The sequence below is a fragment of the Lipotes vexillifer genome, unplaced genomic scaffold (genome assembly GCF_000442215.2).
Source record: "Lipotes vexillifer unplaced genomic scaffold, Lipotes_vexillifer_v1.1 scaffold100, whole genome shotgun sequence".
In the NCBI taxonomy this organism is placed as follows: Eukaryota; Metazoa; Chordata; class Mammalia; order Artiodactyla; family Lipotidae; genus Lipotes; species Lipotes vexillifer.
This window is the reverse complement of record NW_006774075.1, coordinates 2,286,830-2,296,417: the sequence shown is the minus strand read 5'-3', so window position 1 is coordinate 2,296,417 and position 9,588 is coordinate 2,286,830. Positions and strand designations below refer to the sequence as shown.

The following is a 9,588-nucleotide window of genomic DNA, read 5'->3' as shown; positions in this document are numbered from 1 at the left end:
CTACAAGTAGCTCAAGAGTTGTGAAACTCAACCTTTTAAGGGAAGGCTGGAGCAGGATATAAACAGAGAAGATGCAACATTTTCCCTGAAGGAAGTTCAAAGATCTTCCGATGAGTCTGATGAGGGTTCGGTAAACTTTGGGTGTCCTCTGTGTCTCCAGAACATCTAGCTCTTGCCTGAATAGGAAAAATTCCAAAGGCGAAGAGACATAAGCCAATAAACACGAGAACAAGCTCTGCTTCTTCTTTTTCCCTCCATTATGTAAACCACCAGCTCAGGAGCCAAGGCCATGATCACGGGCATGTGGACTTTTTTTTTTTTTTCCAAAAGTTTGTACATTTTGATGGGTTTTTTTGTTTGTTTTACTGTGGCTTCTGCACTTCAAATCAGCACTTGCAAGTAATGGGGTTTTTGACTAGTATCACCGGGTATGAAAAGTTTTCCCGAGAAACCACAAAAGATTGTTCATTTTTTTCTTTCTTTTTTGGTCAACATTTTGCCACACTCAGGTCAGTGTAAGTCCTAGCAAAAAGACGGTAGTTAGGACACAACTGTTGCTGTAGATGACGTGACATTGGTTGAATTTGTGCTGACATTTGTGTAACTCCCCTCGCTGTTTGTGTTTGACTCATTAGGGGGCACTTGGCTAGAGTTGGCTCGAAGGATTGCTCCCGCCGCACTGCAATGTGGCCGTGGCCCCGGTTCTGGGGTGTAGGTAAAGGTAAGGCTGGTGGAATAAATGATTCCATCGTTAGGGACCAAAGTTACTGGAACCTGGACTGGCTGCCGGACCCATCTCCAACCTTCTTGGAATGCAGAAATGTCTGGGGCAACACAGAGCATACTCTCTCCACATCTGTACATAGTTTCAGCTTCTACATCCCCAAACCACACTCATAAATTTGGAGTGAAATGCTGTCCTGTAAGTTCAAGATTGCTACATCCTCACTGCCATTCAACTGAAGACTTTCTACAACAGGCACCGGTGTGACTGGGGCAAGGACAGGGCCCATCCCCTCGTAAAATGTATACTCTGCCTTATCCGTACTAATGATTGTCCAGGAAGCGCCATCATTTATCATTTTTTATTTGGTTCTTTTGGGCATGGCGTGGCCTGAAACCGAATTATTCTTTCTTGAGAAAGGCACGGGCTTCCCTGGTGGTGCAGTGGTTGGGAGTCCGCCTGCCGATGCAGGGGACACGGGTTCGTGCCCGGGTCTGGGAAGATCCCACATGCCACGGAGTGGCTGGGCCCGCGAGCCATGTCCGCTGAGCCTGCGCGTCCGGAGTCTGTGCTCCGCAAGGGGAGAGGCCACAACAGTGAGAGGCCCGCGTACCGCAAAAAAAAGAAAAAAAAAGAAAGGCACAAGTACATTCTTTCTGTATCCTTAAGGTAAAATGCACATTTATGGAGCTGTGACACAGGATCATCTGCATCCAGTAATGGGGTTTGCTTATCAACTTTCCTAATTACCAGTCTTGGGAGCGCCATGCCAGTAACTGAACACACAGGTGTGACTGTTTATCCATCGCGGACTGTGAATTCTTCTTCTGATTCATCGTCATCCAAGAGATGAATGTAAAACGCTGCCCACTGCTGAGAACTGGCATGGAAATTACCTCCTTCCACATGCAAGCATCTGGTACTAACTGTCTGGGATCGAAGTCGATTAAACAGAGCCACCTTTGTTCCTGAGGCAATGCATAAGTCAGCATTTTTCAATGACTGCTTCTTTTTGGAAGGTTTGGAGGTGACTTTTATCCGCTTGCTGAGGAACACACCAATGTCATCACTATTGCCATAGAACATCTTTACAGACAGCATGAAGTGCTTTCTCTTGTCTAAGTCATATATATACGATGTTTTGGCCGTGCAATAGTTCTTTCCTTCCCAGTTTAGCTGCTGCATTTCTTGGCCACTATTTCCTATTCTACTAAATGCACAGGGTTGAGACTCTTGTTCAGAACAACCATCACGTTGCATTTCTTCTTTTTTTCCTTCCATCCGCTGCCCATAAGATACACACAAGGAGGAGGGCAAGAAAACCTTTTTTCATTTCCATATGACTTCTGTGCAACTTTTGCATGAAGAATAAGTACTGTTTGATCCCCTCGCTCTTTTAAATAATTTCGCATAGCCTCCCTAATAAATCATTTAGGTGGAAGCCACTCACCAAATTTTCTTTTAATCCACGCCATGGTACTTCAAGAACATGCTAAGGTAAGCCTCGCTTCGATGCACCTCAAAACACCTCAGCCAGTGTATCTGCATCATTCTCCTTTCCTCTTGAGATCATAATGGTTCTGAAGAACTATAATGCTTCCATTTCAATGAGAGTTTCATAATTTCAGTGACCTGTCACAGCAGGTGCCATCTTCCACCCATGTGGACTTTTCAGTCAGCCAAAGCTGAGCCCAAATGTGCCCCTTGCTGGCTGCATGAACTTGGGCACTCTCTTAACCTCTCTGATCCTCGGTTTCTTCATCTATAAAATGCGAATGACACTAGCATTTTCTCTCAGGGTTTATTGTAAAGGATTAAGGGCCAGCAAATCACTTAGCACAGTGCCTTGCACATAAAAAGGGCTCCATAAATGTTATGCCTTGACTCAGTAAATATTTTAGTAAGTAGCTCCCGTAGTGCTGGTGATTAATGTAAATAAGTGATTTAATTAACTAGAAGCAAATGGCTCTTCCTGAATTACCTACCCTGGAATCCATCTCTCCAGCTTTGCTGGAATGTAGCCATGTCTATAGTGATTTGGGGGATCTTGCTTATTCATAAAGGGACTTTCTCAGTAGACAGTGTGTTGAGAAGCCTCGAGTTGTGAGGTATGGAGTGGGTGGAAAAGGATACGATTATCTTAAATTATTCAGCGGGCTAATCTGCAGGTTAGGGATTAAATTTAATCTGTGACCTCCCAAAAAGAGGAATTAAATCCAACAGGAGAAAATTGCGGGGAACAGACTTCTGGGACTTTTTGTTTTGTTTTGTTTTCCTGATCCAGCCAGAGTTTATGGATCTTCTCTTGTGTATCAAGCACTGTTCTGGGTACCAGGGACACAAGTGGTGAACACAGTCCCTACCCTGATGGAGACTGCATCCTAACAGGAGATGGATAACAAGGAAGTAAACAAGTAAATAAACAAGACAAATTTAGTTACTCATAAGTACTGTGAATAACATAAAAACTGAGTGATAAGATGGAGGATTACTGGTGACAGGGGATAAATTTCTTTCTTTTTAGTTGAGATATAACTGACATTCACATTATAGTAAGGGCTTCCCTGGTGGTGCAGTTGTTAAGAATCCTCCTGCCAATGCAGGGAACACGGGTTCAAACCTTGGTGCAGGAAGATCCCACATGCCACAGAGCAACTGAGCCCGTGCGCCACAACTCCTGAGCCTGCGCTCTAGAGCCTGCAAGCCACAACTACTGAGCCCACACGCCACAACTACTGAAGCCCGCGTGCCTAGAGCCCATGCTCCGCAACAAGAGAAGCCCCCACTCACCACAACTAGAGGAAGCCCGCGAGCAGCAACAAAGACCCAATGCAGCCAAAAATAAATTAATTAATTAATTAAAAAAATTATATTAGTTTCAGGTGTATGACTTAATGATTCAATATTTGTATGTACTGCAAATTATCACCACAGTAAGTTTAGTTAACATCCATCACCACACACAGTTACAAAAAACTTTTTTTGGGGGGGGTATGAGAACTTTTAAGATCTGCTCTCTTAGCAACTTTCAAATATGCAATACAGTGTTATTAACTATAGCCACCATGCTGTAGATTGCATCCCTCTGACATTTATTTTATAACTGGAAGTTTGTACCCTTTGAGCCCCTTCACCCATTTCACCTACTTCCCACCCCACACCTCTGGAACCACCAATCTAGTCTCTGTATCTATGAGCTTGTTTTTTTGTTTGCTTGCTTGTTTGTTTTGGTTTTCTGTTTCTTAGATTCCACATATAAGTAAGATCATACAGTATTTGTCTTTCTCTGCCTGGCTTATTTTACTTAGCATAATGCCCTCAAGTTCCAGCCATGTTGTTTCAAATGGGATGATTTCCTTTTTTCTTTATGGCAGAAAACTATTCCACATTATATATACCACGTTTTCTTTATCCATTCATCCATCACTGGGCATTCAGGTTGCTTCTGGCTACTGTAAATCACACTGCAATGAACGTCGGGATGCCTGTATCTTTTCGAGTTCGTGTTTTCATTTTCCTTAGATAAATACTAAAGAACAGATTTCTGCTCAAAGTAAGGAAGGACCTTTTGTCTCCAGGAGCTTCCCAAAGAAAAAGGAGCTGTCTCTAGAAGTAATGAGCTCCCTGTTGCTGGAGGTGACCAGCCCTAGGCTCGATGAGCCATTGGCATGAGTCTTTAAGTCCTATGTCTATGTAGCGTTTTACGGGTTCATAGGCACAAGATCAAGGAAGTTTATTGTGAGAACAATGGAGGTTTTTGTCCTTATGCCCTTTTTGCAGGCGAAGAAAATGATGCTCACAGAGTATACATCCCTCACCCAATGTCACACAGTTGGGAGGTGGCACCACCAGGGTTGGCCCTCTGGTCTTTCAGCTCTAACTCCAGTGCTCAAGCCACTCAAGCAAGTGGTGACCAGCATCCACCCATTCCAGCTCATCATTGGAGGCACTTTTTAAAAATACAGATTCCTGAACATCACCCCAGACCTACCGGGCCCCAAACTTCACAGATGGTTTTTATAATCAGCAAATTTAGGGTAAAGCTACCTCTGGGTTGGGCGAGAGGGAGGTCTGACTGGGGAGGTCCGCATTGACACTGTAAGCAGCCAGGTTTGGGATCCACTAGATGGTCTGTCTGTAGGGCCTTTTCACCTCGAAAATTATCTGACCTAAAGCAGCTGGAAGTTGGGGGCAATTTCTGTAGATCCACTGAGATCTGCTATTGGTAACTAGACCCAGTTCCCACTGGGTTTACTATTCCCAGTTGTTCACACAGAGCCCACCAGCCCTTTCCCTGGACAGATTCAAAGGTGCCAATCCTTCAACCAGTCCTGGTGAATGAAGCCAGCCTCTCTCAGCATTTCAAGGGCCATCAGCTTCCTGGCTGCTGGAGCATCTGAGGGGACCCTCCCAAGTCCTGCTGTTGGCCCCGTGTCAAGAAGAACAGCTGCCTGCAGCAGGGGACTCAGTCCGTGTGAACGTGCTACAAATCAGTCTTTAGGTAGAAATGCTTTAATCAGCTGTTATCACATTTGATTGAAATGATGGCTGGTTTCATAGCACAGACTGACATGCAGCTGTCCCTACAGGCCACTGTCTTCCTGGCTTTGGGTGGGTGTTGCCTAAGCCTAGGGTAGCACATGCAAAGCAAGAAGCAAAGCCCAGGCACTGCTCCATCCGGAATAGTGATTGGGCAGGTCTAGCCAAGAAGCCAAGGACTCCCTGGCCCCAGTCAGCCTGACCTGATTACTGTTTACAAGAGCAAAACCAGGAGGTTTGCATAGAAATGAGAGTGCCCATAATCCAGGTGTGGGGAAATCCACCCACAGTCCTCCAAGCTTTACAAGGTACCTCAAGGTTCAGAATACTTAGGGACATGGTATGTTCTTACCATTGCTGAAGCCAGCAGTCTCCAAACAGGGGGTGAACGCACCCCATGGTTCACATGACTGTTAAGGGACATATTGGACCCTGTATTTCTATTTATTTTTATCTTGATCTTAAGATTTCTATTGCACAGTTGTCATAATACTAGATAATGCAACTGAGTTCTTCCATGCCAGGCAATGTTTTAAGAGCTTATATATATAGATATTATTATTTGTACTTTATAAGCACAGACAGGTCAGCTGATCCCTCCAATGTCACACAGCTGAGAAGTGGCAGAGTTGGGATTTGAACACCACAGTCTGGCTACAGAGTTTACATTTATAACTACTACACGATTCTGTCTCATATATAAATACAATTTACAAATTTTAAACAAACTTATATGGGGGTTGCATGCTCAAGTTTTTGTTTCATTTTTAACCGAAGAAGGTATTCAATCAAAAAAAAAAACAAAAACCCTTTGGAGGACATGTTGATGAATTCAGATAAAAAATTAAGCTATTTCCATGGGAGCTTCTGGGGCAGGAGGGATAGTTGTCAGGCTCGTTAAAGTCTTAGGGTACCACCATGAGTTCAAAAGCTACTGGAAGGACTTCCCTGGTGGCACAGTGGTTAAGAATCCGCCTGCCAATGCAGGGGACACGGGTACGAGCCCGAGTCTGGGAAGGTCCCACATGCCATGGAGCAACTAAGCCCGTGCGCCACAACTACTGAGCCTGTGCTCTAGAGCCGGCGAGCCACAACTACTGAAGCCCTCCAGCCTAGAGCCCATGCTCCGCAGCAGGAGAAGCCACCGCAGTGAGAAGCCCTCGCATTGCAACGAAGAGTAGCCCCTGCTCGCCGCAACTAGAGAAAGCCCGCGCATAGCAACGAAGACCCAACGCAGCCATAAATAAATAAATAAATAAATAAACAAACAAACAAATAAATAAATAAATAAAAAGCTACTGGAAATGAGTCTTCCAAAGACCAATCATCGTATACCATCTTCACAACTTTTATCATTTCTTTCAGTACTTTTGTCTAATTTCATATTTTTCTTTAAATCTTCTTTTCTTAAAACTTAATTAATGAATTTTCGAAATAAACACTGTATTACCACTGCAAATGGAAAAGCAGCATCTCTTGCAGAGGTGCCACCATCTCATTATAAAGTATTAGAAAAATTCTACTCAAAAGGTCTTGTTTTTAGGAAAATAATAACAGCTAATATTTTTTTAATAGGAAGCAATGTTCTTGAATTCCAGAAGAAAAGCCCAGGCCGAAAATACTGATTTGAGGATTAGCCACACATTTAACAAGAAGCCTCTTGAATGTACACTTTGTCTTCAGAATGGAAATAATTAGACAAGGGCTGACAAAATTGCAAATGCTTTCATGTGTCTCATAAGACAAAATGCTTACTTTTGAGGTCATTTTGACTCTTTTAATATTTTAAATTTTACCCCCAATGAAACAGAATTACATTGAGGAGGATATATATAATTATTAAAATTTAGCAAAAATTACTTCTTTGGTATACTTATTTAATCAAACCTAATTGGAATCATTTGTTACTAGAAGGACATGTAATAATTAGATAAGATGAATGAGTGTTCTCTTTTTATCCCTTAAGTCCATGATGTATTAATAAACTTAACTAGAATGGTGATCAAGAAGGATGATGTGTCTAATAACAGCTAATATTTTATAACGCCAAGTATTTTATAGTGCTAGGTACTGTTCCAAGTGTTAGAAATATATTGTTTTTACGATAGCCCTACTAGGCAGGCATTAATATTATCCCCATTTTACAAATGAGGGTCAGTGAGTTTTCAGCAATTTCTGCAAGTTGACACAACGATTGAGGCCAAGGTAGTATTTGATCCCAGGCAGCCCAACAGCAGGCTCAGGGTTGTTGCCCATTATATACACAGTGATGTTGCCTATAGCACTTCTTGCACCAAGGGAGAGAGCTGGAAGGGAGTGCTCTCCTACCCTCAACCTGGTTAGGGACCTGCTGCTGGGCCTCCGTGGACTGCCCGGCTCCCTGTGGCCAAGTCAGATAAGTCGCTGCACTTTCCACCTCCAGTGGTGGGTCCAAAGTGGGAGTGCACGCACCTCTATCACCAGGACCTGACATGAACTTGCAGTAAAAACACTGGCCTGGGCTTCCCTGGTGGCGCAGTGGTTGAGAGACCGCCTGCCGATGCAGGGGACGCGGGTTCGTGCCCCGGTCCGGGAGGATCCCACATGCCGCGGAGCAGCTGGGCCCGTGGGCCATGACCACTGAGCCTGCGTGTCTGGAGCCGGTGCTCCACAATGGGAGAGGCCACAATGGTGAGAGGCCCGTGTACCGCAAAAAAACTAAAAACCATGATTACAGGCACATCCCAGGCTGATTGTGCTGTCCTGATTGTTGCTGCTGGTGTTGGTGAACTTGAAGCAGGTATTTCCAAGAATGGGCAGACCCGGGAGCATGCCCTCTGGCCTACACTCTGGGTGTGAAACAACTAATTGTTGCAGTTAACAAAATGGATTCCACTGAACCACCCTACAGCCAGAAGAGATATGAGGAAACTGTTAAGGAAGTCAGCATCTACATTAAGAAAATTGGCTACAACCCTGACACAGTAGCATTTGTGCCAGTTTCTGGCTGGAATGGTGAAAACATGCTGGAGCCAAGTGCTAACATGCCGTGGTTCAAGGGATGGAGAGTCACCCGTAAGGATGGCAATGCCAGTGGAAGCACACTGCTTGAAGCTCTGGATTGCATCCTGCCACCACCTCGCCCAACTGACAAGCCCTTGCGTTTGCCCCTCCAGATGTCTACAAAATTGGTGGCACTGGCACTGTCCCTGTGGGTTGAGTGGAGACTGGTATTCTCAAACCTGGCATGGTAGTCACCTTTGCTCCAGTCAACGTGACAACGGAAGTGAAGTCTGTTGAAATGCACCATGAAGCTTTGAGTGAAGCCCTTCTTGGGGACAATGTGGGCTTCCATGTCAAGAACGTGTCTGTCAAAGATGTTCGTCGTGGCAACGCGGCTGGTGACAGCAAAAATGACCCACCGATGGAAGCAGCTGGCTTCACAGCTCAGGTGATTATCTTGAACCATCCAGGCCAAAGCAGTGCTGGCTATGCACCTGTGCTGGATTGTCACACAGTTCGCATTGCTTGCAAGTTTGCTGAGCTGAAGAAGACTGATCGTCATTCTGGGAAGAAGCTGGAAGATGGCCCCAAATTCTTGAAATCTGGTGATGCTGCCATCATTGATATGGTTCCTGGCAAACCCATGTGTGTGGAGAGCTTCTCTGACTATCCTCCTCTGGGCCGTTTTGCTGTTTGTGACATGAGACAGATGGTTGCTGTGGGTGTCATCACAGCAGTGGACAAGAAGGCAGCTGGAGCTGGCAAGGTCACCAAGTCTGCCCAGAAAGCTCAGAAGGCTAAATGAATGTTAGCCCCAATACCTGCCACCCCAGTCTTAATCAGTGGTGGAAAAAGGGTCTCAGAACTGTTTGTCTCAATTGGCCATTTAAGTTTAATAGCAAAAGACTGGTAAACGATAACAATGCATGGTAAAACCTTCAGAAGGAAAGGAGAATGTTTTGTGGACCGTTTGTTTTGTGTGAGGCCGTTTTATTAGTTTTTAAAATCAGTACTTTTTTTTTTTTTTTTTTTTTTTTTTTGCGGTACGCGGGCCTCTCACTGCTGTGGCCTCTCCCGTTGCGGAGCACAGGCTCCAGACGCGTAGACTCAGCGGCCATGGCTCACGGGCCCAGCCGCTCCGTGGCATGTGGGATCTTCCCGGGGCGGGGCACGAACCCGCGTCCCCTGCATCGGCAGGCGGACTCCCAACCACTGCACCACCAGGGAAGCCCAAAATCAGTACTTGTTAACGGAAACAACTTGAACAAAAATCTGTCACAGAATTTGAGACCCATTAAAAAAGTTTAATGAGAAAAAAAAAAAAAAGTAATGAATGAGTTGTG

The 9,588-nt window shown here is 44.8% G+C and overlaps 2 pseudogenes; one reads left to right on the top strand and one right to left on the bottom strand.

Moving 5' to 3' along the window:
* Nucleotides 1-540: 540 nt before the first annotated feature.
* LOC103076333 (recombining binding protein suppressor of hairless-like) lies at nt 541-2,016 on the bottom strand (annotated as a pseudogene).
* A 5,950-nt stretch (nt 2,017-7,966) lies between these two features.
* Nucleotides 7,967-9,050, top strand: LOC103076065 (elongation factor 1-alpha 1 pseudogene; annotated as a pseudogene).
* Nucleotides 9,051-9,588: the final 538 nt, after the last annotated feature.